The sequence below is a fragment of the Centrocercus urophasianus genome, unplaced genomic scaffold, assembly GCF_019232065.1.
Source record: "Centrocercus urophasianus isolate 14NV4802_14NV808 unplaced genomic scaffold, USGS_Curo_1.0 seq_11, whole genome shotgun sequence".
NCBI classification, from domain to species: Eukaryota; Metazoa; Chordata; class Aves; order Galliformes; family Phasianidae; genus Centrocercus; species Centrocercus urophasianus.
The window spans coordinates 26,599,729-26,627,337 of NW_024884253.1; the positions used below are offsets into that span (position 1 = coordinate 26,599,729).

Genomic DNA, 27,609 nt, shown 5'->3' on the forward strand with positions numbered 1-27,609 from the left:
TCCTATCCTATCCTATCCTATCCTATCCTATCCTATCCTATCCTATCCTATCCTATCCTATCCTATCGTATCCTATCCTATCCTATCGTATCCTACCCTATCCTATCCTATCCTATCCTATCCTATCCTACCCTATGCTATCCCAGACTCTTTAGCAGGGTCTGTTGTGATAGAACAAGGGGAACTGATCTCAAGTTTAAAGATGGTAGATATAGGTTAGATGCAAGGAGAAAGTCTTCTACAGTGAGGGTGGTGAGGCAGTGGAATAGGTTGCCCAGTGATGTGGTGGATTCTCCATCCCTGGATACTTCCAAGGCAAGGCTGGAACAGGCTCTGAGCAACCTGATCTAGCTGTGGGCATCCCTCTTCACTGCAGGAGAGCTGGACTAGATGACCTTTAAATGTCCCCTCCAACTCTAAGAATTCTATGATTCTATTCAATGATTCTATCCTATCCTATATGTGGTTTAGGGACATGGTTAGTGGACATGGTGGCAGTGGGTTGGCTGTTGATCTTTCTAGCCTTAGTGATTGTACAGTTCTATGATTCTACCCTGTCTACCTCATCCTGTCTCATCCTACCCTGTACTATTCTCCTTTGGAACTGTGTTTGTTTTGTTTACATTTGAACGATATTACAGGTTAAGGTGCAAATATAGATTATTGTGGTAATACCCCTGCTAATAGTCTATGTGGTGACCCTTGTCTAACAGCAAGTATATAGTTTTTATTTAGCAGGGAGGTTTCTGAACTAATTTAATCTAAGTGAAAGAAGCAGCTAGAGGTCTGGGAGTTTTCACATCGGGTGGAGGGAGCTGTAAAGTTCCTACTGGCTTCAGCATGCTGGCATGCTTTGTACATCCTTTGTGAAGGCTTGAGAAAAACTGCTGAAAGGGAAAGCAGCTAGAACTTTGGTTTCATTCTTTCTGAACCTACACGCTATTGTTTTCCTACACAATTTTCTACAAACCAAAATTCAGTTTCACACTCTAAACTGAAAACCTTACAAAGGCACCAAATGGCCATGATGACCCTGCAGGATTTGAAGGAACACCAGAGATTCTTAGGCAGAGATGGAATGCGGGAGGACAGAGGTAGAACACAAGTGCTCAGTGAAGTGGTTGATCCCACACGCGCAAATCTTCATTGACTGCAATGACAAGAGACCAACACAGTTGGGTGGTAAAGTCATCCTTACAGTTGGTTTCGTTGCAAAGTCACTGTGAGGGACATGGGTGCAGATGCAGGGGATTTTGCAAAGTGTGGATTGGATGGGAACTCAAGAATGGCAGGCAAAGGAAAACAGACAACAAAGTCAGAGAAAACCACCACGAGGTCAGCTACAGGGCCTTGGCTACTATTGTGGCATGTGAGGAACAGAGAAAAAAATATACCAACAGAGTGATAAAATGCTAATAACCAGCCCAGTACTACAAGAGCCAACAATTACAGATAGGATAACACGTAGTTTGTGACAGGGGCCATGTGGACAAACCAAGATGGGTTGGACTCTGCTAGACACAGCACTGCCTTGTGTGGACAGGAGTTGTCGGGCAAAAAGCTTAAAGCAGGCTTGGGAAAAATAAGGAATCAAATTAGCAAGGGACCCACCAGCTGGTAACACTGTAAAATGACGTGGAGAAAGGATGAGCCCAGAGGATTCATTGTATGGATGTACATGGAGATGATACACTGAGACATAACCTTGTCAAAAATCATGATGAAAATGCTGATGGTGCTGCTGTATTGGTATTGTTTTAATTATTTTTTAAAAAGCAAACCAAAAGCGACCAACCAGAAACCACCTTCCTGCATAGGTAAGCATCAAATGTCAGACCTGGAGCAGACCACAGATGTGACATACGTACATGTTACTGCAAAACAGAGTATGGGGTTTGAGTGTGTTCTCAGGAAGTAAGAACCTCACTGAGTGTCAGCCCAGTCCTCCCATGTGGGTGGTAACATACAGCAATTGTGCAATTTCTCTAAAAAATTCTCCAGAGATCTAAGTTAGGCATTTGCCTTTGCAGCTTTTCCTGCCTTTGCTGTTACTGTACCTCGGCCCTCGTGCTTCCCTGCGTGATGGAGAAGCTGGTTATCCCTTTCACCTAAAGACCTTGTTACACCAAAAAGCCACCCGTAACGATCCGGATGTCCCTTTTATCATAGTACCTGTCCCTATTAGTCATGCTGGAATTAAAAAAAGAAGAAGAAAAGGAAATGAAGGAGGACAGGCAGCGTGCATTCCTCCTTGCCCTCCTTTTCCAAACCGGCCCCCGGAGCCCCCTCAGCCACACCGCGGAGCAGCGGGGCAGCCCGGAGGCAGCTCTGACAGCCCGGAGCTGCCGTGCCCGCGCCCCCGGCCCCGCAGGGGGCCGTGCCCCGCGCAGCCTCCGCAGAGCAGCGCTGCGGTGCGCGGCGCGCAGGGGCCCGGGGACATGCGCACTCTCCGCGGACATCGCTCGGCGCTTCTCCTCCGCCTCCCCCGGGCGAAGGAGGAGGAGAGAAGGAGGAGGGAGGAGAGAGCCGCGCGCCGCAACTTGCTGCTGCTCCTCCCTCGCCGCTGCCCGGCCCCTGCGGGCTGCGCTCGGCGGGCAGCGCTCGGCGGGAGGCGGCAGCCGGGGCGCGCCCCGCCGCGGGGCCGGCGCCTGCCGGTGAGTTGGGGGCGGTGCGCGAAGTTGCTGCGTCTGCCTGTGTGAATGTGTGTGTATGTGCATGTATGTGTGTTTACGTGTGTGTATGTGTGTACGCGGGGCGCTGCGCGGGGCTTCGCGGCCGCGGGGCTCGGCTGGTGGCCGCTGGGCTCGGCTGGTGGCTGCGGGGCTCGGGACGTACCGCCGACTGTCCCGGTCCGGCCGCGCTCCCCCATCTGCCCCCACCCGGCGGCCATTTGGTGCCGGGGTCGGTCCGGCGGCGGCCGCAGGTGCAGCGCGGCGCGGGCTGCGGGAGGAGCGCGGCGCGGGCTGCGCTGCGGCTCGGCGGGCTGGGGCTGCTGCCAGCCGGCCCCGAGCTGCGTTTCCATTCACATCCCGTTACGTGGTGACAGTGTAGTTTGTTGCGCGGTGGCATCTGCTTCTCGTCTTCGGAACTCTTGGAGAGGATGAGAACGGCAGGGGCTGCCGTTCAGAGCGTGGGAGAGTGCTGCGAGCGGCAGCGGGTCCGAGCGGATCGCCCTGGCTGCCGCTTGGAGCATCTCTTTCCCTCAGTGCTTCTGACATAGAAGAGCCCGGCGCGCGGTCGTGGCGGAAAGTTGTGCAGCGTTACACGCGCTGATGGACCCGATTATCTAAATAAACAAACCCAGTGATTTATAGGTGTCTGAGCTGTAATGCTCTGAACGATACAGCTCTTTAACCTTTCTTTCTAATCTGTCCCTCAGAGATTTGGTTTTAAGCAGCGTGATACATCATCTGTGGTGCTGAGTACTTGAGTTGATTACATTTGTAAAAGGAATGGACTTTGAAATAATACCGAGCCATTAAGCAACAAATGCAGAAAAAGTGTGTGAGAGAAAGAGCAGAGATAACATTCAGGCAGGAAAGATTTTTTTCCTCCTCCTAGCAGACAGGCTCGATTAACTTTTATCTGGAGTTCTTATTTTATTATATTAAGCTAAAAAGAAGAAGAAGGAAAAAAAAGTGCTGTGTTAAACCGGCAGCAAGTCCTCTTGAAATCTGCCTCTGCTGTAGATAAGTCATGATTGGAGCTGCGTTCATTCAGGGGCTGTGCAGAAGCACTGCTGAAGATATCAGGCATGTATTTGGAAGTACTTCGTTGTTGTGTCTGTTTCCCATAGACAGTGCAGAAGCAGAAATATCAAATTGCTGGGTTTCTTATTCTGCATCTTTAAAATTGTATCCTGATGAGTATCCCTGTATGTTAGATGTGCAGCTAAGTTGTAGCAAAAGTGCCCCCTTTCACTGGGAAAGGGATTCATTCAGCTGTGAGCTTCTGTAACAAGGGCCGCATTCCGCAGCCTGTAGAGCATCTTGTGTAAGGGGAGAGTCTTTTGCTCCTGTTGAAAAACAATAGTGAGCACAGTATGTGCAGCTTTTTGCAGGCCAAAAATACAGAAGCGGCTTTATCTTTAACCAGTATTTCAACACAGCATTTTATTAACATAAAATCAATATTCAGGTCAGCAGTGAGGATCTGCAACTTCTGAAAGAGAAACTGATTTGAAGGCAGCACAGTGAGTAAAGGTTGTGGGATGTGGCCCTCCACAAGCACACCTATCTCTTACTAAGTTCCTTGTGTGAAATGTCACATAGTGAGGAACAGATTTTAAGGCGCTGCTCCTCAAAACCCTCATTGCCAGGCTTTTGAACTTGCCTTTAGGTCATGCATTCTATGCAAATGGCTGCTACTCCAGAACTACTCTCTAAAATTATCCTACTATTAAAGTTACATTGATCAGAAAGTGGCAACTGGATTTCAAGTCCGAAATAAGGAATGCTCAATAGCCTCAACCTAATTTGCATTTTAAGAAGCACTATGCCGAGGAATCCACAGGAAACGCATTGAGTTTTCTTTGCTGGCTGTGCAGTGGCATTTCGTTAATGAAGGCTCTTTCCCGAGGCTGACTTCACTGGCACACAATGGAGTTAAATCTGTTTATAAGCTCGTTGATGGTGCTGGTAAAGTGCTGGAGAGCTCAGTAGGTGAAACAGGACACAGCCCTCCTCTTTCCAGTACGGGAGAATGGAAAATGGAAGGGCTTTTTCAAAGTAGTACCAACACTATCATTTGTAACAGCAAAATGCAATGCAAGAATAAGATTAATAGACCAACTAGGCTCAAAGACATTGTTTAACATTTAATTGAAACCATAAATCACTCAAACAGCATTATCCAGGCTCCTGCAGTGATGCTTCTGCTTCCAGGTGTTGAGAACCCTGCAGATTTCATTACTGGGATGTGCAGTGCTGAGGGGCCAACAGCTCATCCTCAGTGCCCCTGAGCCCCACTGTGGTCAGGAGCCATCACTGATCTGTGGGTCACCAACCTGTGGCTCCCCTCAAGTGGAAATGTTTGTGGGATGAATGGCTGTGGCCCTGCTAAATGAGATTGGTCACAAGGCTATGGCTGCTTGATGCTCGTCCTCATGTCCTGAGCATGCAAGGGCTGTCTTAGTGCCTTCCGTTGCAGTCTTTATGTGCATAGTAGTGCTACAAACAACTGCTGTGGTCAGGGAGGAAGTTCAGGGCAGCTTCTTCTTCTGGCAAGACCACAGGTTTCTAAATGTTTATATCATAGAGTTGTAGACTCTTGAGCTCAAGGGTCACTGAGTCCAATTCCCAACTCTACACAGCACCACTAAAAATCCCAACCCTATGTCTGAGAGCAGTGTCCAAACGCTCCCTGAACTCCAGCACTCAGGCTGTGCCCACTGCCCTGTGCAGCCCGTTCCATGCCCACCGCCCCCAGGTGCAGACCCTGTCCCTGACCCCTGACGCAGCTCCCCGTTCCCTCGGGCCCTGTCGCTGTCACACAGAGCAGAGCTCAGCGCTGCCCCTCTGCTCCCTGTGAGGAGCTGCAGCCGCCATCAGGCCTCCCCTCAGCTCCTCTGCTCTGCGCTGAGCGCACACAGGGACCTCAGCTGCTCCTCATACGCCTTACCCTTTTGACTCATCACCATCTTTGTAGCCCTCCTTTGGACAGTCTCTTAATAGTTTTATGTCTTATGTTGTGGCACCCAAACCTGCACCCAGTGCTCAAGGTGAGGCTGTGAGGAGTTGAATGGTCTGGTACTTTCAGTGAGCACCACAATCAGCTGTGGCTTACGCTGGCCAACATATGGAATGGGGAGCACTGCATGCTCATTTTGTGTAATGCAACCAGCAGTGAGTTCTAGGCTTGGAAACCGCTCTGCTCATGAGGACTTGTGGAAGCCCTGTAGAGGTGCATGGATACAGCAGCTGCAGCCTTAAGAGTCTGGTGCAGTTGCTGCAGATATCTTCAGTTACTATTGTCCATCTCCATCCTAGTAGTGTCTCTCACTGAGTGGCTGTGCCATGCCAGGGACTCTGTGCAGGTCTCCCATGAGCACACATGACACATCCCTGGGCCTCCCAGAACCCTGTATGCTGGGCAGGCAGCACTGCATTGTACGAGCTGCTCATGGACTCCGATCAGCAGGAACTTCCAGGTGCTCAGTGCCGTGCTTGAGAGCATATGCTGCAAACCCCCCACACAGTTTGACTGTGCTTTTCTTTAGTGGGAAAGCATTTTTTTACAACACTGTCTCCACAGTTACTTGAGCAAACCGTGGTGCCCAAGCCAAGAGCATCAGTCAAATTTGACAAGGAGCGTACCCCTCTTTGAGAAGGAACACAGTTTCCTATGGCCCAATAAAGTGGCACAGTTTAGGGGCAGCTAGTTACATGAAGTCCTCATAGCAGCTCCTGCATCAGGCTACCGAGTAGCCAGGTGAAAATGAGGGGGAGGAGGCATTTCTTCATTTTGTGAATGTGGTGTAACCAAGGTTTAATTAAAACAGTGATGGTAGATTGCTAGGGCAGATAAATACTGCCTTGTTACAGCCCTCTTGGGTCGTATGTAAGCAGTGTTCGTTTTAGAAAGGATGAATGAACAGTCAGTGTGGAGGATAAAGATCAGCATTGTTAATTGCGATCGAAGTCTTCCGTGGGAAAGTATAAACTCGTGAGGAATGATACTGTCCATAAATGTCATTTAAATATTTACATAACTCAGGGATAAAATTTCTGTATTAAAATATAGAGTCATGTTTGGGGTCCTGTTGGCAATAACTGGGACTTAGACAGCTGGGTTTGGTTGTGGTTAGTGCACCGATTTTTTCTATGCTTCCGAATGCTTCGCTTGTTTGGATGAGGAGCTGTGAGATATGGTTCAGTAGCTTGTGGTAGCAATGGTAATGAGAAGACAGTTGGACTAGATGATCTTATAGGTTGTTTCCAACCTTGTGATTCTATGATTCTAACAGTAACCAAGAGCTCTTCTTCAGTATGGAAAGCCCTTAATTGTTCTTATTTAAGAAAAGGGGTTTTTAATTTTGTTTTTTAGATACTTGGGAAACTATATTTGCATAAACTCTTGTGTTTCAGGTGTGATTAACTTTTAGTTTTTGGTGTTACAGTGTAAGAATGAAAGTTACCATTATCTAAGCTTAGGTGCATAATGGTTGATCATCCACTGAATCTTCTGGCTGTTGATAAGTCTGCAGAGAGGGGAGGAATTGCTCCATGTGGGAAAGATTTTTCTCACCCACCATAAATAACTGGAAATGGTAGGAACTGTTCTTACACTGCTCATTGATGTTACAGTTCTCACAGAAGTTTCTTTTGTCCCTTTCCAGTTCTCAGAATGTGATACAACCCTTGAAAAATTCTGTCTACTTTCATGTAAACATGATGAAGATGAACCTTTGAGAACATAGCTTATGTTGATAAATAAACTAGCTTGGCCAGTATAAATCTTTTCATCTAACTTCAAGAGCTACACTGTACTGAAGTAAATATAGATGTACTTAATGTGCTTCTTTCATCCAAATACATAACAAACACTCTAATCTACTGCAAACAAACCTAAAACGAATTTCTAAGTGGTTTTCTTCTTGGTACTGGACAAGTTTAGTCTAGCTAGGGTAGGACGAGTGGACGTTACTCCTGGAATTGTTGAAGTGCTGATGTAAACAGGAGAGGTGGAGAGCACATGGTAGACCTATCTCGTCTGCAGTTCTGTGAGAGAGTAAGAAAATACTTGCTCTAGAGTGTGTTTTTGATGAGCTTGTTCCCACAGTCATCCCCTTGGAAGGCAGCTTGCAGATGACTCTTGGGTTGAAGAACCTGCAGTGTTCCTGCATGCCTCCCCCTCAGTGGCCACACGGCTCAGAGTCTGAAACCAGGTTGCACCACAAGAGCCCTGTCCCCACTTGGTGTGACTTGCGTGAGGCCTCTCCACTCAGTGTCTGCAGGGCTGCTGCTTGTGAGGCAGCTACACGTGGCATGCAGTAGCGTGATGCTGGGGAGGCTCGTTCTGCAGGGCACATCTGGCTGTGCCTGAAGCCTTGTTTCATGAAGGACTTGAATTCTGTGCGAAAGGTGGCCCTGAAGCCATCTTGACATCTGCTGTGTGCACTGAATGATGACTGCAGCAGCCTTGGTGACACTGTCAGCATTGTGTTGGTTGGAATGTCTGTGAAGGAGGAGTTGAAAGAACAGTTGAAAGAACAGTTCTGCAAACCTGAAGGTGCGACAGCAAGTTCGTTTTTCATTTCTAGACTTCCAGGATGACTGTTTGCAGTGACAGCACATTTAAATAGATCATCAACTCGCTGTGGAAAGCATTTTTAGAGTGTGCAATGATTTGGTTCCATACTACTTGATTCATGAGGAAGACCACCATGTATCACAGAATCATAAAATGTCTTGGGTTGGAAGGGATCCCAAGGATCATCAAGTTCCAATCCTCCTACCACAGGGAGAGGTATTTTATATATACATTTGTATTTCCCATATCACAAAGAGTCTTTGGATCTTCTGTTTAAAAAAGGCAGTTGACAAACAGAAAAGTGAAACGTTTTGTTTTGAAAAGCATTAAACCCTGTTTTGGAGAAAAAGACCATAGCTTGGTATTTTCTTAATGATAACAGTTCAGGTTCATTTCATTCCATTGTGGAATAAAATTCCATTCAAAGCTGGCTGATATGTTCATAAGATTTTGAAAATTAGGCTATTTAGAGAACTATGTTAGCGTAAGTACAGAAGATTTTCAGTATGAGATTTTTCTCTGTTGCAATCTTGATGAATAAGAGATAATATAAAGAGTGATTTATTTGTGAGTTGGAGGAATGTTGTGAAAGATCTTTACATTTAGCAGACTCTTGTACTTTAAATACATAACAGTATATACTGATGCCCAGATTTGCTCACCATTTGACACCGCAAACAGACATTCAATTTAGCTCATGTCTGATTGCGTTGTGCCATGTGTACAGAAGTGAAATGTATTAAAAACTGTTCATCTTTGGATGTGTTCATCTGGGAATTTACTCATAAATAATTGATAACTCCCTGAAACAAAATCTCTTAATTACTCCTCGGATTTCTCACTTCATCCCTCACGTGCTCATTGTTCTTGTAGACACGGGAAGACAGAGGCGGGCTTTAATGAAGGTGTGTGTCAGCTTCCAATGCTTCTTTCAAAAGGTCACCCACCTGAGCAGGGGAATGAAATACATGACAGCAGAGAAACATTTTATTGTCCTATGGAGGAAGGTGGCATTTCAGTATTTTAGAGGAACCACTTAGCTGTTCTATTTAAGACTTGTTTTCATCCCATTGTAGGAGCAGTGCTTATGATGAATCGCTGAATCAGTGAAATGTTTGCATCTAGTGCCCTGCAGGGTGTCAAATTAAGGGCTATTTGATGTGCAGTACCAATTACAACTGTTATATTTGGGCTTGATATGTCAAGATTTTAGTGTTTTTGAGTGTCCTTGCACAGACTGCAATGGAACAAGTCTTTGTGAGTGGTGGCCTCTCAGTGGAATAGGGGTTTACTTGATTGAGCTCTTGTTTACCAGGCATTGAAGCATAATGATAAGTTCACTTTTCTGTGATAAAAAGGAAAGCCTTTCTGCTACCCATAGACTTGATAAAGCACATTTGATTACTATCTAAGAAAATCTCATTTTAATGAAAAAGGTATCCTATTGTAAGATGAATTCATCTTTTTGATGACTTTATTGCTTTAGAGATACTAGCCAAGTTCTGTAGCAGTCTTGGTAGGAGCTATTTGCTTGCAGTTCAATAGCCCTAACTATAGCTAATGTACAAGAAATGTTCAAATAATGTAAGTAAGAGAACCCTAACAAATCTTACAGCTATTTTAATGTGAGCTTTCAGATGTTACTCGTGTTTAATTGAAAGTTGAATGCTGTAAAGGCTTTGTCAGTCCTGCTGTTTCTGAATGAGAACACGTTTTATGGACTAGACTAAAGTACCAGAGAGTTGATACCAGCTTTTGACTTCAGAATTCATAGCTCAGGTTCTTCCATTTTCACCTGGCAGAAATGTGCATCTGTGGTGCTATCCAGACTGGTGACTTCTGAAAAGTACTGGTTTTGGTCAAATAAAATAAGAAAAAAATTCTTCCTGATATTGGAGAAAAGGCGGCCTTTGCTCCTTCTATAAACCCAAAGATTAAGCTTGCTTATAAAGGATTAGCAGAGCTCTCTTCTGTTAATGCATAGTGATGTAGTAAAAGTTGCCTGATTCTACATCAGTGGAAAATCAATTATCGATCAATGGGAATTTTACAGCTGAAGCCAAAGGGATTAGGGGCTCATCGTTTGGAAGGGACTGAAGGAGAGAAAGAGCTGGATATGCTTGTTGTCACATGGCTGTGAGTCACCGCTGCGTTGCAGCCACCAGGAATGGCAAAGCAAAGTCCTAGGTTGCTTCAGGCAAGCTTTTTCAAGACTTGCACGAAAGGACATGGGGCAGGGCTGTGGAGAAATCTTGTTTGGGATACTGCTGACTGTCCTTCTTACTCACCTTTAAGAAAAATTATTTCAAAATGAAAGAGAAGGTGACCTAAAGTCCTGCAGATTGTGCCGTTGTGGGGGAGAATTAATGTGAAATAAGGGCCATGGTTTGAGGAGGTCTGATGTGCAGGATTTGGTTAAAGCAGCAGGGAGAAAAACAGATCTGGAATTGAGGGCTGCGTGGAAGCAGTGGTGCCTGTACCTTGCTGCCACCTGGGCACATTGGTTTGAGAGATGAGCCCGAGGGAGTGGCACACTGCCGGTGTCCTAGCAAATTACACAGCCTGGAAAAGATTCTTCCTTTAATAAACAATTGCTGCTTTTCCTTCTGGTAGAGTGCACGGACCAATGCTATTACTATTGGAACTCTAAGAAAACATATAGCTCCACACTACTTTAATTAAGAATGTCCGTGAAGCACATTTCTAATTATAATTTTGCTTTCCTTTTGAACACTGAGCGTAGTTAAAAAGTACCTCTGATCCAAAGCCAAGTATTGGATGAAAGCGTGGCTTGCCCTGTCTTCTGCTGCAGCATTTGGCACGTACGTTCCCAAGGATGGTACCTAATACATCATAGAATATTGTTCAGAGTTAAATTAGATTTCTTATGATGATATTTGGTCAATGTAAATATATTGTTTTTATCTGTTATAATAGGCAAGATTGTGTCATTTAGCATGGCAATTACAGAGATTAAATTAATTTCATTTTCCTTTATTCTTATTAAAGGCAAAATAATTGAGCTCACTTCATAGGAGGTTGGGACTCTGCTGTTTGTAGCTTCATCATTTATTAATCTAACGCATTAGATGAGAAGCTTTATAGATTTGCTTGCCTGAGGAAAAAGGAGAGGAATACAGATAAAGGCCAAACTGAATCTGTGTATTCTGTTTCGCACTTTGAGATACTGTCAAACTGTTGCCTCATTTTTAGTACGTTTTTGTAAGAAAGAGCACTTGCCCCAGAATATCTAATTGTGACTTAGTGCTTAGTCAGTCTGGGTAGGCTGAGATTTGGACAAAGTTGCTTGTGCAGTTCCTTTGCCCTCCTCAACGCGCTGCTAGGATAGAAATGTAGAATTGTAAAAGGGCAGGCAAAATATAAAATACAGATGAGAATGCTGTAAAAAGATACGGTTTGTACCATCTTGGCCATCTTAATTGGCTGTCCTAGTTATGGCAGGAAAATAATGGCTGTGTTGCAGTAATCAGCTCAGAAGTGACAGAAGCTCTCTTCTTTCCTACCTTGATGTGGCTGGAGGGGGGGGATGGAAATTAAACATTTGTCTCTGCGGCTCCACATAGCCCCAACACTGCCAGCCACAGATTAGTAAGATAAATCCCTCATGTTCATATTTAAGTGGAAAATATAAAGAATATTTTCTGCCTTTTTTTTCTTTTTTAATGTGTCATTTATTGGCTGGTACAGTGACCTCCATTTCGTGACTCTAGTGATGTGCTTGTCACAGAGCTTTCCTGTGGTGATTAATTAATTGCACTGGGGAGTAGTGGCATGTAACATCATGCATGGGAGCTTAGGTAAACAGTATAGACCACCTGTAATGAATCTGTACTTAAATGTTATCTATTAATGCAGTGTATTATTTTTTTTTCATGTGATTTTCATTCCTATTTGTTTTTTCTCTCTGCTGTTTCTGTGGTATTCAAATGGCATGCATACCTATCAACATCTTTTAGTGTTGCCCATGTAGCTGGTTTGGAGCAAGATACAACTAGCAATTAAGGGTATGGAATTTGCCAATATACTGGGAAAGGGTTTTGCACTAATTATGTGGAGGTATGGCACAGCAGTATGGCAAATCAGTCTTCAAGAGTATCTTAGTGGACAGTCTGTCCAATCTTTTAAATTGCTGTTCCAGTCAATGTTATTGACTGAAGTGAAAGCACGAATTAATTTTTCTTTCCATTCTCAACATTAAGATTTCACTTCGTACACTTGATTTATATTTCAGTATTAGTTGTATATTTTGATTTGTGTGAGTTAACCCTGAAGCCCTTCCTCACTTGAGAGTTCACCTTTAATTTGTTTAACAAGTCTGTCTCATTTCTGAGCAGCCTGTACCTGAGGAGCTGATTTGTATTAACAGATAACTTGTATTGGAAAAAGGGATGTCTGTATCTGGTCATGAGAGTGTGTTAGTGTGAGCTCTAATCAGTTAGTATGAGCTGATGGATGTTGGTTTCCAGATGACTGGTGGCATCTTCCTGAGAAAGTCTGGCGACACAGTCCTAGAGAAGTGCTGGAGAAAGCAAACCAGCCTACAAGCAGAAGATTGATTTTTCCCTTCCAAATGAGAAGTAGTTATTGTGAGTAAATTAGCTAAATTGTTTACAGCAGGCAGATAGCCAACAACTCAGTGTTTCGTCAGCATTCAGACATGGTACATGAGCTATGTGGTGCATTTCATTCGTGGACACACTAGCATCAGCAGTTTCAGTTGACAGTTTCCAGAAACAGCTGGGGTGAGCTGGCAGGAGAGATCCAGCCTGTGAAACACACGATGGGCCTTCAAGCTCTTGTTTGGACAACCAGCAGACAAGGGTAGCCTTGCCAGAACTGCCTGGCTTTCAGCAACTCCAGAGATGTTGGCAAGGTAGAGTTGCAGCAACTCGATCCTCTCTGCTTTTATTTCTGGAGGGAAGTGACCTGGGAGTTGTGTTGCCAGCCATGGAATGCAGGGCCTGGAAGTACCAGAGCTGTCACAGTGTGAGGAGCTGGTTGGAATTGCCTGGACTAGTGAGCCTTGGTGTCATGGGCCTCATGCTTGGTTGTCTGGGAGCCTGGAATTGCTGGGTTGGCTTTTGTCACCTCTTTGCTTCTCCCAGTTGTGGGAGTTACTGAAATTGGACAGCAGTAAAATTAGCAGCAGTTATCAGTTTTGATCAACAATCAAGAATATTTTATTCAGGGTAGACAGTTACAAACATTTTCTGAAAACTTGTTTTCAGAACAGGACGGAAATTAAAATTTGGAAGCGCTGTAATTCCACAGAGTGAGAACTTCCAAGGCTTTGCAGTTTCTGTGTTCCACACTGCAAGAGGCATGCTCTTGTTCCACTGAGCAGTAGTATTTTCTGTATTGTATATTAGCCTGTGTATTTAATTACACTAATGCTCCAAAAAAAGTATCAGCTTCAAACAGAAAAGGCTTCCTTTCACTGAAATCAAGAGTAATAGAGACAAAAACCAAACACTCATTAGTGTCTGTGCTTAAGCTATCTGTCAGTAGAGTAATCAGTTTTCTGAGGTCTAACTCTGAAATGTTCGTTGAATAAAAATAATGCACCCTGCAGTTTGTCAGTAGGTTATAAAGATTGACTTCAGAAAAATAAATGTGAAGATTGGTGTAGATAAATGATGAGAAGTAAGAGATTCATACTTCTTAAACACCTCGCTACTGCACCCTCGTGTGTATCTGCATCATCCTGATTTTATATGGGTAGGAACCCATAAGTCAATTGTATACTAAGGGTGGGACTACCATGGAAGAGAGAATTGCAGTGTTGCTTTCTCTCCTTGCAACTGTTGTTTCAGTCTGAATGCAGAGACATGCTGAAGATGTGCACTGCATATTTAAACTTGCCTTTTCCTCACTCTTTCAAATCACCCCTTATGGATTTTTTTCACTTAACCCTGGCAGCAGAGGGGATCTGATGAAGGAAGAGGTTAGCCTCCAAAAGCATGGCCCAGTGATTTGATGTGTACCAAACTTTGAATTAGGGGATGTTGATGTTGCAAGTTGATCTTGCAGGTGGATGTAGTTAACATGGGATTTAGGACTATGGGTAGTTTATACTGGGAGAGAGAAGCCTGGCTTCTGGTGAGTCTGCAGCTGGCCCCAGCTGGTCATCACGGTGTCCACAGGACATCAGCTTTGGCTGTGTTATGGAGAGTAGCCAGGTGTTGTCACACATCCAACATTTAAACAAGTGGGAATGACTTGGCAACAAGGGAAGGTGCAGAGTTCTGTATCTGGGGAGGAACAGCCCCAGGCACCAGCTGGAAAGCAGTTTTGCAGAAGAGGACCTGGGAGTTCTGGTGAGCACTGTACTGAGCATGAGCCTGCAGTGTGCCTTAGTGACTAAGAATTGGTATCCTGGCTGCATTCTGCCAAGTGTTGTGAACAGGTCAAGGCTTCCCTTCTGCTCAGCTCTCATGAGGCCACACCCTGGAGTAATGTGTCCAGTTCTGAGCTCCCCAGTACAAGAGAGATCTGAATATGCTGGGGAGAAAGAGTCTAGTGAAAGGCTGTGAAGATGATTAAGGGTCTGGGGAGCACCCCTCCTGTGAGGGGAGGCTGAGAGAACGAGACCTGTTCATCTTGGAGAAGGCTCGTCAGGGATCGCATCAGAGTCCTAAAAAGACACTCCTGAAGGGAGGGTGCCAAGAGGATGCAGCCAGGCTCTATTCAGTGGTACCCAGTGCCAGGACAAGAGGCAGTGGGCACAAACTGGAACACAGGAGGCTCTCTCTGACCACCGGGAAGCACTTCTTTACTGGGAGACTGGTATAGAGAAGCTGTGGAGTCTCCTTGGAGGTCTTCATTAGCTGTGTGGACGTGGCCATGGGCCCCCTATGCTGGGTGTCCCTGCTTGAGCAGGGGTTGAGCCAGAAGGACCCAGAGGCCCCTGCCACCTTCATCCATCCTGTGATCGTGTGACCAGACCAACTGCACTTGAAAGCAGCTGTGCTGGAGGTGGCAGGACCACCTCCATGCCATCTTCCATGCAGACAGAACATTTTTAAAGAGAGCCTGATCTTCAATAACAGTTCCCTGTTTTGTCCTTTAAAGAACTTGAAGATAGTTCTCCACTTGCTCAGAGAAGGTTATCAGTACATTCTGGGTACCTCATGTCTGCTTCTCAGTTCAGTTCTGCTTTTTCAGCCTCCATTTTTAAAACAGAAACTCTTGCTTATGTACACTGGTTTGTTCAGCAGGAGAGCTGTTTGTCATTTTCTCCTGTTCCTGCAGGACGTATACAAAAGAATTTTTTCATTCTGCTATGACCACAGATGTGAAAAAATAAGCAGAAATCTCATTCTTAGCAGTGACTCGAGTCTCTGAATGTTAGACAAATAATGTTTATTGTGCAATTCACTTGTATGGCTTTTTCTACGGATTTCTTTTTTCTTTAAAGCCCAGTTCATAGTAGCTGTATTTGTGCAGCCAGCATCATGTCACATTTGTTTCCATGGAATGACAAACTAGGTGGTGAGCTTGGCTGTCATGCTGATAGCCCGTAAGCAGTATCATAGCCAAGATGCAAGGCAGGAGGCTTTTATCAATACAGGCCTACGGAGAGTGTTTTTGTTGTAAAGCACAAAGGTGTGCCACTGAGTTTGTTTCTTCGTTCTGACAGAGCTAACGGCAGCCTGGAAACAAAACACTCGAAATGCGCAGCTTTTTATGCAAGTGGAAGCAATGGAACCATTATCGGTGACCTTAGCTTTCTCATCTTGTTTTGCAAGCTAATTTTATATTAATTTCAGGCATAGCTTTAATCTTTGTCAGTAGGGCAGCAGCAGTGGAGTTTCCCTTTAACTATTGATTTCCAATTTGTTTTAATCCTCTGACTGTCCTCCTGCAGAATGAAGACTGAAGCATATTTTTTTTCATATTAATTTATTTCCTAAATTGGAATTGTCAAAGTTTGCAAAGGGACTGATCTGGGATATATCAGTGCTGTCTTCTCAGTGTAAATAGGATTGTTCAAGCGTGATCCTTGGTGACTGTGGAAGGCTTTGCAGGTCAGGGATAAAGTTGTTTGAGGTAGAAGAGGTGCAGTCTTAACATGAGGTGTTTGATTTTCCTGAAGGAGAAGGAGAGTTGCCATTTTAGAAAAGCATGTAATTTAAGCCTTTACTGAGTTCTCTTCAAATTAAATGCTTGCACAAGAATTATTTCAGTTCTGGATGTACTTGTAATATCAGAGACTTTGAAAGAGTAACAACTGCATATTGTAACCTGGTGGCTTAGACCTTCATGAGTGACAAAATGGGAGACATTTCCTTTCTCATCAAGATCTGAACTGCAGAGTGGATGTGGACTTGAGTTGGAACAAGTTTAACCAACAGAGGGACAGACTTTTCTTCCTAAAGAAAATAGGTATAGTTCTTTGGTTTTGGTGCCTACAGCCTGAGGTGCAGGAAGAAGTAATGTTCAGCAGGATTGGAGCTTATATGGCATTTGAAGTCATTTTAACATGTTTAGAATGGTTAAGAAAGTAATCTTATTGGTTGGGTTTTTTTGTTTGTTTGGTTTTTTTAAAGCTGCAAAGGTTGACGAGCCAAAGTATACGTGAGCAATAGCTGTTGAGGATATTTATTTCCATGATAACTAAAATGTGGATTTCTTAACACTTTGGGATTTGCATTTTGATGCTCTGCTGTGGCTTGAAAGGGATTATGCGTATAAACTCAGTGTGCAGTGGTGGCTGATTGTGTGAAATGACATTTGGTGCTACATTTGCTTTTTTATTATACAAGAATGAGGTTTGGTTTTAGTTTCAGTGATTTAAAAAAAGGTACACTCCTAAAGTTGAGAAGTTTAATGATGTTTCCCTCTCTTTATTGCTGTAAATTGTTAAGTGATGCTGATATCTGAAGATAGTAAGAAAAGAAATTGGATTTTTTTTGTTATGTTTTATTTGCCTCGTTACTGCACATATGATATGAGAAGCAAACTCAAGAATTACACTTGTGTTACCCTTAGGAAAAATTGCTTTTTGTTCTACAATGGAAATACACACCAACACTTCAAAGAGTCTCAGAAAAGGTCTGAGATACAGTGCTTGCATATCCATCTTTTAGCTTTGAGGGCTTTTTAGAAACTGAAATACCTTTCCACACACAAATAAAAAGAAACTAGTTGAAAACGGAATGATGTCGGGAGGGAGAAAATTAATATCCTCAGGCTTGACATGGGAGGCTGCTTGGGCACATTGTGTAAGTCATGTGAGGCATCTGCATCAGAACATAAGCAGGCTGAAAGAGTGATCTGCTAAAAGCACAGAAGAGTTATTCAGACTACAAAGCATAAGGATATCTGCCTCTAATGAATCCAACAGAAAACAACTGAACTGTGTTGGGTCACACACAAACTGAATACCAAGATCTTAAAAGGACTTTGAAGAGCAGAGAGTGCAGTGTAAAACTAAGTGATAAACTGCGAGCATATCAGAAAGTGGGTAGCACTGATTGACGTGTAGGGCAGACGAAAGCACGTTTAAAAAAAAAAGAAAAAGTTATGTATTTTAGGAGAATATGGACAGGTGCTTCACTGAGTGATGACGATGAGGAGGTGTCATCTGCTGAGACAACTGAGTACAGAGATGCCACTGTGCATCTCAGAGTGTAGCTCGTGCTCTGAGGAGGTGACATTGCTGGCAGAGAGCGTGCTGCATGCCATAGTGCTGCTGCTGGGACTTGTGAATTTCCATGCTGCCTTTTGGGGGTTTCACTTAAAAGAAGATGGAATCTGGCAGAAAGCAAGCAGTGATTTTGAATAGCAGCGATGGTCCTGAAAGGGTGAGAGCTCCCCAGGGAGCAGTTTCTCTCCTTAGCACACTCAGCTCACTTCTTTTGCCTTCTTTCCTCTTGCGGGATGAGCACAGCCATCCTGCAGTGCTGTTCACAAGCCCGTAACTAATTTTACTGTGTCAGTCCACCCTTCCCAAAAATTAGCCCTTTCTTGATAAATGTTCATCTTTAGCTTCTCCTGGATTTGCAACAGTGGAAAAAAAATAATGGAAAAAATCAGTGGTTAGCCTTTGGGGTGTTTCATGAGATAACTGTATTATTTATAAATAATTTATGACTTTGAAGCTACACTCTTTTTCTCTCCAGATTATATGTCTTGTATAACCGAATATTATGATTTACCTTAAATTGCCCATCCGACATGCATCACAAATCTTTGCATACCACTTTCTTTTCTCCTGCATGGCCTTCACTTGTGGATAGGAGATTTGCATAAAATGATTTCTTCATGTAAATGTGATCAGGCTGAGGCTCCAGCGTCTTGTTATAACATATGTACCAATTCCCTTGAATTGGGTTAGCATCTACCTCAGTAATTGAATCTATTTGTTAGTTGCTGTAGTTTTCAGAATTAGCACCAAGCAGGATGTGTGCTCTTTGGTGCTTTTGCAGCAGTCTTCTCATTTTTGTCTCGTCCTAAGACTTCATTTAAGTGAAACACAAGACAGGGCTGGGAAGGGATCCTCACTGAAGCTGCCCCCGGCTCCTGCTCAAATGGCTTCGAGGGCTGCCCCTCGCCTTATCTCCACTGGCCCTGACCAGGCAGCTGGCCCCAGTCCAATTAAAAAGGTGTGTGTAAGCCAGAGAGATAAGGGTCCATGTCATCTAAGCAGTTACTTTGGGCCCTTCAGCAGAAGAAGAGCACTGGAAGCTGCATTTAATCTCTAGGAGATAAGGAGGCATTGAATAATATGTTGATTCTGAGCTGAATTCTGTGGCTATATGTTTTGGGAGTAACTATCTTTAAATGCAAAGCTGGTGGTAGAAGTCCTGAGCAGGTACAGTGATGACGAAAGTCATGGTGAATGGATTGGCCAGATCTTGCTCAGGCAGCCTTGGGAACTGCCATGAGTGACTATGTGGAAGTGCTCTTCAGTGGGGATTGAGTCCCTTTTCTTTTTCCTGGTTTGAGATAAAAGCTTCTTCCTAACCTTGAGCACAACCTCACTGACTCTCCACTGTTCCAAATTGCAGGATTGTGATTCTCTGCTGTTCAGACAGAGGAGAAGAGGTTGATCAGAAGGAAGCTGACGGTTGTCTGAGGAACTCAGCACGACAAAACCCTGGTAGTTTGGCACAGGGTCAGTTTGAATTCAGCTTTGCCTGTTTTATCTGTCTGTGGAGGGGCTCATGCAGCCTGCTTTCAGCCAAGGAACTGAGCTGGACCTGATACCAAGGTGGTTGGATCCTGGTTCATGTGTCATTATTCCCACAGTAATGCAGGTGGCTCTGCCTGAAGCCTCTGGCCTAAAGATGGTCTTGCAAGAGCAGGACCTATATTTGTATTGTGCTGCCCTGTTGTAACCACCTTTGAGTCTGGGCAATCCAGAAACTGGACAGTATTACCCTGGTCCTGCTGGTTTTAGCCCTGCCTTTGTATAGCATGGAGCATTGTTGGTTTTTTATTTTGTATTTATTGTTTGTTTGTTTTTACGTCAATCACTGGTTTTGGCAGAAGCTCTTAATCCATGGTTTCTCCTTCCATGTTCAGTTTGTTTTCTTTCTGTTCTTCTAGTTCCTTGTATAGCTGTCCCTCCCCAGCTTCTGTGATCTTGCTCTTACATCCTTGTCTCTCCTTCACCTGAAGCATGAATAAATGAGATAATGAGACACAGGCCAGTCATCCCAATTACTCTGTATATGAATGCATATGTATGTTCTTGTATCTCTCTCATCTCTCATCTTTCTGTCTTTTTATATGGCAGTCTCTGGAGGATGGGATTATCTTTTGGTCTGTATCTAGCATGTTGACTCTGCTCCAGTATGAATAGAATTGACTAATGGTATATATATTTTGAAAAGCTGGATCTGCATTGCGGTGTTCATGTGGGCTAGTACTGCCCAGCACATTACCATGAAACCTTAGCTACTCATCACTGTCAAGTGTTTCCCTGCATCCAGTCTCTGATTGTACAGTTCTGATTTTTGTACAGCTTCTAATAATTTATGATGCATTTTATATTGATGTTAATGTGTTCTGAGTAAAAGTTTATGGGAAAGATGTGCTCATTTAAGTAATGGTGATAGCATTTTGGTCAGGTATGTAGAAAGCGCAGAAATTTTCAAGTAATTTTTTTTCAAGGCTTCTCCATCTTTCAGTAATTATCAGATAGATAATATGAGCTTGCCAGATCCAACATGCTCATGATTGCCTTCCAGCTTTTAAGAGGGACAGAAATTATACACTAACTGTATCTGAACAAGATTCTGCTTTGACAGCGTGATAAAACGTGCAATACTTTGCTTTCTTGCACTTTCATAAACATCTATTAGCATATCCCTGGTCTGTCAATACAGAAAATAATGTAGATGAAGCTGAATCTACTTCAAGAGTACTCAAATGGTTATTGATGGCTTAGGAATGCTGTGTTATCAATAGCAGATGAACTGCTTTGCTGTTGTCTGACACTTTATAGGGGTGTCTCATGAATCATTTTCAGATAAAAGGTAAATGTTCTTGCTGTCCAATTTTGCTCCTCTTAAATTGCTACATTTTTCAGCTCTGTCTGCACATTTCCGGAAGGAGAGCTTCCCGGTGGCAGAGGTGCAAGGTGTTTTCTTACTGAGATGCCTTTTTTGAACTGGCTCTGAATTGTGTTGCTTGATTAAAGGCAAGTCTGCTGAGATCTTAGCACGCGATGATCATCTGCTGTGCTCTGTATTCCACAGACAACTCAGCTCTGGGCTGGGCTGTGCCATTGGGAGGAAGGTAAAGAGAAGGGTGATGGGTATCCTTAAATGTACCACATACTCTTGATGTCTTGCAATTGAATCTGGAATAATGGGCAGGAGAGCACACTGAGTATGATGCCACTGGCCATTTCGTTTGTTACACCTCACTGTATCTCACCTATAGAGAAATAATTTGAAGCCCAAAAACTCCCCTGCGATGGAGGTTCTTTTCAGTATACATTTTCTTTTAAAATGCAGTGGGAGATTTATGTAGAGGGACACAGAGAGCTCTGGTCTCTTGTCTTCATTGCTATTGTGCTGGGACACAAGGAAATCAGCTCTTATATTTTTGACTAATTGGAATACTTTTGCTTTTTTTCTTGTCTTTCCTGTCGTTCCCCTAATTTCCCCCACCCTCTAGGATCTCCTCTTGAATTGACTCTGGCCAATTATATGAAATTAGGTTTTATTATGTGAAATTAGACTTTACTGGAATGACTGTATCACAGAGCGGTGAGATCTCCCCCCTCTTCATTTCTCCAGAAGCTGAAGAGGCTGCTGTTGACATCTAACTGTATTGCTGAGTTGCTTTAAAAACTACTTCTGTGCTGGGTCATGAGAAAGGTTTCCAGTGCAGTATTTTACTGTGATGCATCTATAACTCTAGCAGCAGCCATCAGCAGCGCCGCTACCTCCGCTTCTTCAATAAAGAAATAAATCTCAGTCATTTTTCCTGGGCTCTGTGTGCCAGTTCCATGAATTAAAATTCACAAAGAGAATACAGCATGAGGAGGGGTGGTTGTGTACTTACTTGGTTGCCATGGCAATAATTAAGGGCACACTTGTACCAGTAGACCCAGGAGCACTCAGATCTGGGCATGCTGTATGCATGACCCATTAGGATGAGTCTGGGGCACGTTTCCCCCTTTCTTCCTGCCTTTCCCCCCAGCGTAGTGAGGTTTCTGCAGGGACAGCATATAGGGACAAGGCCTGCCTGATGTCTCTTGGGGAGAAAGGACTCAGGGGACCCTCAAGCCACTGGCATGCCTAAATAAGAGGGTTTGAACAAGATATGCAGCTAATATAAATTGATATAGAATTGTTAAAAGGAACAGTGCATTAGCTTGTCATCATTTGGAAGAACCATACTACAGCTCCATTAGATTATGTTACTACATTACAACAAGTCTATTATATTTTCTATTGTTTTATGCTCTTGGTGGCAGCTATGCTGAGAAATGTGTTAAAGTAGAAAATACGTTCCAGACCAATTGTCTCCAGAACAGCTGTTTGTACTTCCCTCTGTAGCCACTCTTCCTCTTTTAGTGATCTGTGCATTTCCTCTTTTACCCCAGATGGACTTATGTTGCCTTCCTGTCACTCACTTGACTCTCTCTTGTTGCCAGACCCTCTTAGGTCTCAGTTGCTGCCACCTTTGCTCTGTGTCCTTCTGCATCCATGTGGTTCCCAGTCTTCTTTTTTACCCATTTTTTCTTCCTAGCTTTTGCCTAGATTGATTGACTCCCACCCTTCTTCCTCACTAGTTTTTTGCCCTCCACCACCCTGCTTTTCTCTCTGCCTTGGCAGCCAAATTTCCTTGCCATTCATCTATCATTTTCCCTGCACGTGTCTCAGTCCCAATTTTCCCCTTTTCATTATTCTTTTTTATTTTTTTTTCCTTCCCTGTTTTCACAGTATTCACCTTTCCCATTTTGGGGTTCAGTAAAAGCATCTCTGACAAAAAGCTCTTTCCTGTTTCATGTCAAGGCTTTTTCAAAGATTAGAGGTACTAAAACTTTTCAAAGAAAAAGGATGCCAAGACCTTTTCACTTGGGCAGGGATAGGCATTTTTCTTTGGCTTTATTTTCAGAAATATATGCAGTGCATTAATGGAGGTGCTGAAAATGAAATTTAGCACAAGGCTGCATATTTAAACAGTTGAAAATGGCTCTGAGAAAGCAAAGTGCCAGACAGCTTTAGTAAGCAGTGCTGCTGCCAGCCTCACCTGTTACTCATCATCAGGAAATACCATTACTGTCTTCCAAGTGCTTTTTCTCAGCATGTTGGCAAATACATACTCTTGGAAGATCATATTGATATCATATTGATACTGCAAATTTTGCAAGGCTCTCATTAAGGCACAGTTGTACAAGGAGAAGGAGCTGGGTGAGTAGGGAACTGCTGCCTGCCTTGGCATCTTGGAAGAGGATGTTTGGGAGTGAGAGCCTTACTATGGAAGTAGGCATTATTTGGGAGTCCCTTGATGTTAGGACTGCACGTATGCATGTGCATACACATCCAAACAATCCTTGCTCCAAAACTAGTTCTGTATAAATAAAGACATCTCATAAATTACAGGAGCCTTTATCACCCTAGCCTTTCACTTTTACAGAGGTGTCAGATTGGAATGCTGATATCCAGAAGACAGCTGGCAGTGCTGCATAACATTTGCAACTGTTGAAATAGTTTTTGGGATGCTTAATGAGGAAACTCAGAGAGCAGTTCCACCAACCTTATATTGTCTATGGTCTGTCATGACCCCCAGTGAGTTAATAAAAATAATTCTTTCATGCTGGGAAAAAAATGGAAGAGAAAATGAGCTGCATAAGATTTGTCTGTGACATTTAAAGTCTAAGTCTGAGTTTGTCTGCGTAATTTATCTTTGGGTATTTGCAGGAGGCAGAGCAGGAGAATATGAATGAGAGAAAGAAATGAGATCTCAATTGTGTCTGAGCTTTCTGATGAAGAGAATTTCTGGTGACTCCATCTGGCTAGAAGGTCTATCTATGTGATCTCTTCTCCGGCAGATGGAAGGTAACACTAGGAAGAGTCCTTTGATTATCAAAGCATGGGAATGGCTCCAGTGCAGTATCACCCTGAGACACCTCTTTCTTTCAGAGTGACAAGTGATGTTTCTGAGATGTTAGAGCTGATTTCCCCCTGCTGCACTGAACATGTGTATGCCAGATTTTCTTTGGCAATATTAAACCTATCCACCTTGCTTGTCTCTTGCTGGTGAGAAAAGCAATGAAAATACAAGGTATCTGTGTAGACAGCGTAGTGAATACAAAGAGGATGCATTTATCCCCTTCATTAATATAGAACAATATGTGTTTGGTTTTTTTTACAAAAGTGCCTAGTTTCTTGGAGTTTCAGTGAACTACTTTTTGAAATACATAAAGGATGATTAGACTGACATTAACTGAAGTCTTTCTTTGAACATAGAGGCTCTCTCTCCAAGAACGTAGCTGTTTTTTTTCCCCACTGCTTTTGGCTTTCTACTTGCACATGTCTGCAACATCCCACTAAGTATTCTCACACGTCCATCAAATTTCACCTTGCAACATGCAGTGTTGATGAATGAACCTACTGCAGTCTTCCATTCAGACCTTTCCAGACCTGAGGAAGGGCTACTTTCCCCATCTACTCTGCCCTGGTGAGGCCACATCTGGAGTACTATGTCCAGTTCTGGGCTCCACAGTTCAATAAAGAAGCAAAACTTCTAGAGAGAGTCCAGTGGAGGGCCGCAAAGATGATAAGGGCCTTGTAGGGAAAGGAGGAGAGACCTGGGACTGCTCATTCTGGGGATGAGAAGACTCAGAGGGGATCTTATCAACGCCTGTAAATATGTACTGGGTGGAAGTCAAGTGGAGGGGACCAGGCTTTTTGCAATGGTCCCCAGCAACAGAACAAGGGGCACAAACTGAAACATAAGAACTTCCTTATGAACATGAAGAAAAACTTATTTGAGAGTGACATAACACTGGAATAAGGTACTAAGTTTGAGGAGTTTTCTTCTCTGGAGATAATTAAAACCCTCCTGGATGCTTTCCTCTGTAGCCTGCTGTAGGGAACCTGCTTTAGCAGGGTGATTGAACTACATGATCTCCGAGGTCTCTTCCAGCTAATTTAATTCTCTGATTCTGTAGTTTTTAACAATAACATTCAGCTTATTCTTATGAGTATCCAAAGATAATTAATGGAGCCTTCTGTTAATTGCATACCACTTCAGTGTCAGAAGGTGTCTGTGAGTGTCTGTGCTTGCTTGGAGATAGAAAAGAGTAAGCAGCCGTGGGAGCCGTGCTTCAGCAGAATTTCCTCTGGTGTCTGAGAAGATATATGCTGGGGAAGACAGCCTCTACCCTTTTGTGCCTGTATTGGCCTCTGTCATCACTCTCCTTGCTCCGGTGGAGGTTAGGAGAAGTTGTTTGAGGTAGTTCCTTCCTACACACAAATTATATCTTTCCCAGCTTACCCATACCAAACCACTGCAGTTTGGAGTCGAGAGTGAGTGGTCTGAGCTACACCTCCAGCCAAGTTAATAAAGATGCATATAGGTCATCTTTGGTGATGGGAATACTTATGAGAAATGTCTGCCCATATGACTCATATGAGAAGGACGTGGAGCAGAGTCCAGAGGAGGGCCACTAAGATGATCAGAGGGGTGGAGCACCTCTCCTGTGATGAAAGTTTGAGGGTGTTGGGCTTGTTTAGCTTGAAGAGAAGGCTCTGGGGAGACCTTATTGCAATCTTCTGATACTTGAAAGGAGGTTACAAGCAGGAGGGAAACCAACTTTTTACTCAGGTAGATATTGATAAGACAAGGGGTAGTGGATTTAAACTGAAAGAGGGGAGTTTTGGGTTAGATGTTAGGAAGAAATTCTTCACTCAGAGGGTGATGAGGCTCTGTAACAGGCTGCCCAGAGAAGCTGTGGATACCCATCCCTGGATGCATTCAAGGCCAGGCTTGATTCCCAGACAATGACCTAGTGGTTGGCAACCCTGCCCATGGCACAGGGGTTGGAATTAGATGATCTTTAAGGTCCTCTCCAATCTATGCCATTCTATAATTCTATGACTCTTAATAGATGGCTTTGCCTCTTTATCCCTGATTTTTTCTTTGCTGTTCATGTTGTCCCCCTTGATGCTCTCTGATTTTTTTCTTGGCATAACATTCATTTTGATTTTGTATCTGATAGCATTATTATTTTATCAAATAGCGTGATAAATTGTTACAGCTATCCTGCCTAGAAGCCAAAGCAATGATGCCTTCTAATGGCACACTTTACCTCTGCTGCGTTATCGCTGCCCATTTCATTATTTGCACGTTGATTACAGCTATGCTTCTCAAGGGCTATGAAATATTCAGCAGTGTGGAGTACTTCAAGTGCATCACAGTCCTCACAACCAGACACCTGCCCTCAAAGGCAGGGAGGAACCAAAACCTTTGCAGATTTAAAACTGATGTAAAAAATCCTACTTTGCCTTTGCTTTCCCTGCACCACTGGCTGGAGATGCATGCTAATTAAAAGTTGCCACTTTTCTTGCACTTGTGATTAGATGGGTAGAGAATAAGAATAAATACACAGCGAATGTATTTCTACCATATTTAACAGGCTATGACAAAGAAGGAAGGAAGCGTTGTGGTAAAACTGGTGTCTGTGTGTCGCTGTGAAGCAGCTGGCATTATGGGTGGAGTTGAGAAAAAAGCTGTGTGTTAAGGGCAAAAATGAGCACTGCGGGTCATTTTCTCACGCTTTGTCTCTCTGTGGGAGTAACCAGCAATGATTGACTGAAATGGGCAATATTTTACCAAGTAGGAAGCAGATACAAATTTTATAAACAGGATACTTCATCATTAAAGAAAAGAAACAATTGCATTGACCTTGACACTGAATGAGTAAGGCCAGCATTGTGATAATTGAGAATGTAACCAAGCAACAGTTCTGTAGTCACTTGCACTGCATGATTTTTTATAGAGCGTGCCAGTAATGGGGAGGCCTGAATCAGCAAAACAGCTGGTTAATGCTTACAAAAAAGGAAATTATTTCTTTGTGCAGGGGGTTTGAGTTGTAATACGTGCTTATGATGATTGTAATTTGGTCTTACGTCAAAAGAAAGTAATTGAATCAGTATATCCTTCTGAGCAGGCAGTTAGCCCGGCAGTATCCCTCATTTCTTAAGCTGCTTTAGAAACGTAAGTCTGTTCTAAAAACTAGTGCTGTAGAAGAGATGGTATATTCCTTCAGAACTAGCCTATTTTATATCCATTTCAGTTTACTTTGGCAGTAATTAGACTTCCCAATCCTACTGGTTTTAACTAGCCTCTGCTTGGAAAACTGGACTGCAGTTTTAACTAATGTAGTTTTGAAAGCCATTCAAATAAGTTATTGCAACCAACCACTGAAGGTGTGCTCTAACTTCATTTTAAACTAGTCTTCCAATACTACTACAAGACAGTTCCCTACAGAGTTAAAGGTGGAAGACTTTTTACATCTGGAATAAGCATCCAGGAAAAGAAAAGTATTTACTTCTACCTAAGTCAATTTACAATCCAAATTAGTTAAATTTGGATTAGTTAAATTTGGCAGCCACGTGGCCACCACATTATCCCATATCTAGAAGTATGCACTGAAAGGCTGGTGCTGATGGAAACCTGCAACCTCCACTCCTTTCTTTATGCTTAGCAGATCTCTCATCGCTGCCTTCAATTCTTTCTTTGTAGATACCAGACCAGTACAGTCACTAAGTAACAGTGAGTTTCTGGGCACAATAAAATGCAGAAAGCACTGCAGGATACTGTCACTGCATGGGTATAAACTACTAATTACTAGTTTAGTCTATGAAA

At 43.4% G+C, this 27,609-nt stretch overlaps 1 protein-coding gene across 4 annotated transcripts in view; it reads left to right on the forward strand.

The window, feature by feature from the left end:
* The first annotated feature begins 2,631 nt into the window (after positions 1-2,631).
* PAG1 (phosphoprotein membrane anchor with glycosphingolipid microdomains 1) overlaps positions 2,632-27,609 on the forward strand; it is a 106,525-nt gene continuing 81,547 nt past the window's right edge. Inside the window, exons 1-2 of one of the 4 annotated variants that reach the window (XM_042839894.1) lie at positions 19,284-19,390; positions 23,658-23,795. The gene's annotated coding sequence lies outside the window, so the exon portion shown is untranslated. Of the gene's footprint in view, positions 2,655-19,283; positions 19,391-23,657; positions 23,796-25,547; positions 25,567-27,609 lie in introns of those variants that run through there. The other 3 variants (XM_042839895.1, XM_042839893.1, XM_042839896.1) reach the window with 3 other exon arrangements.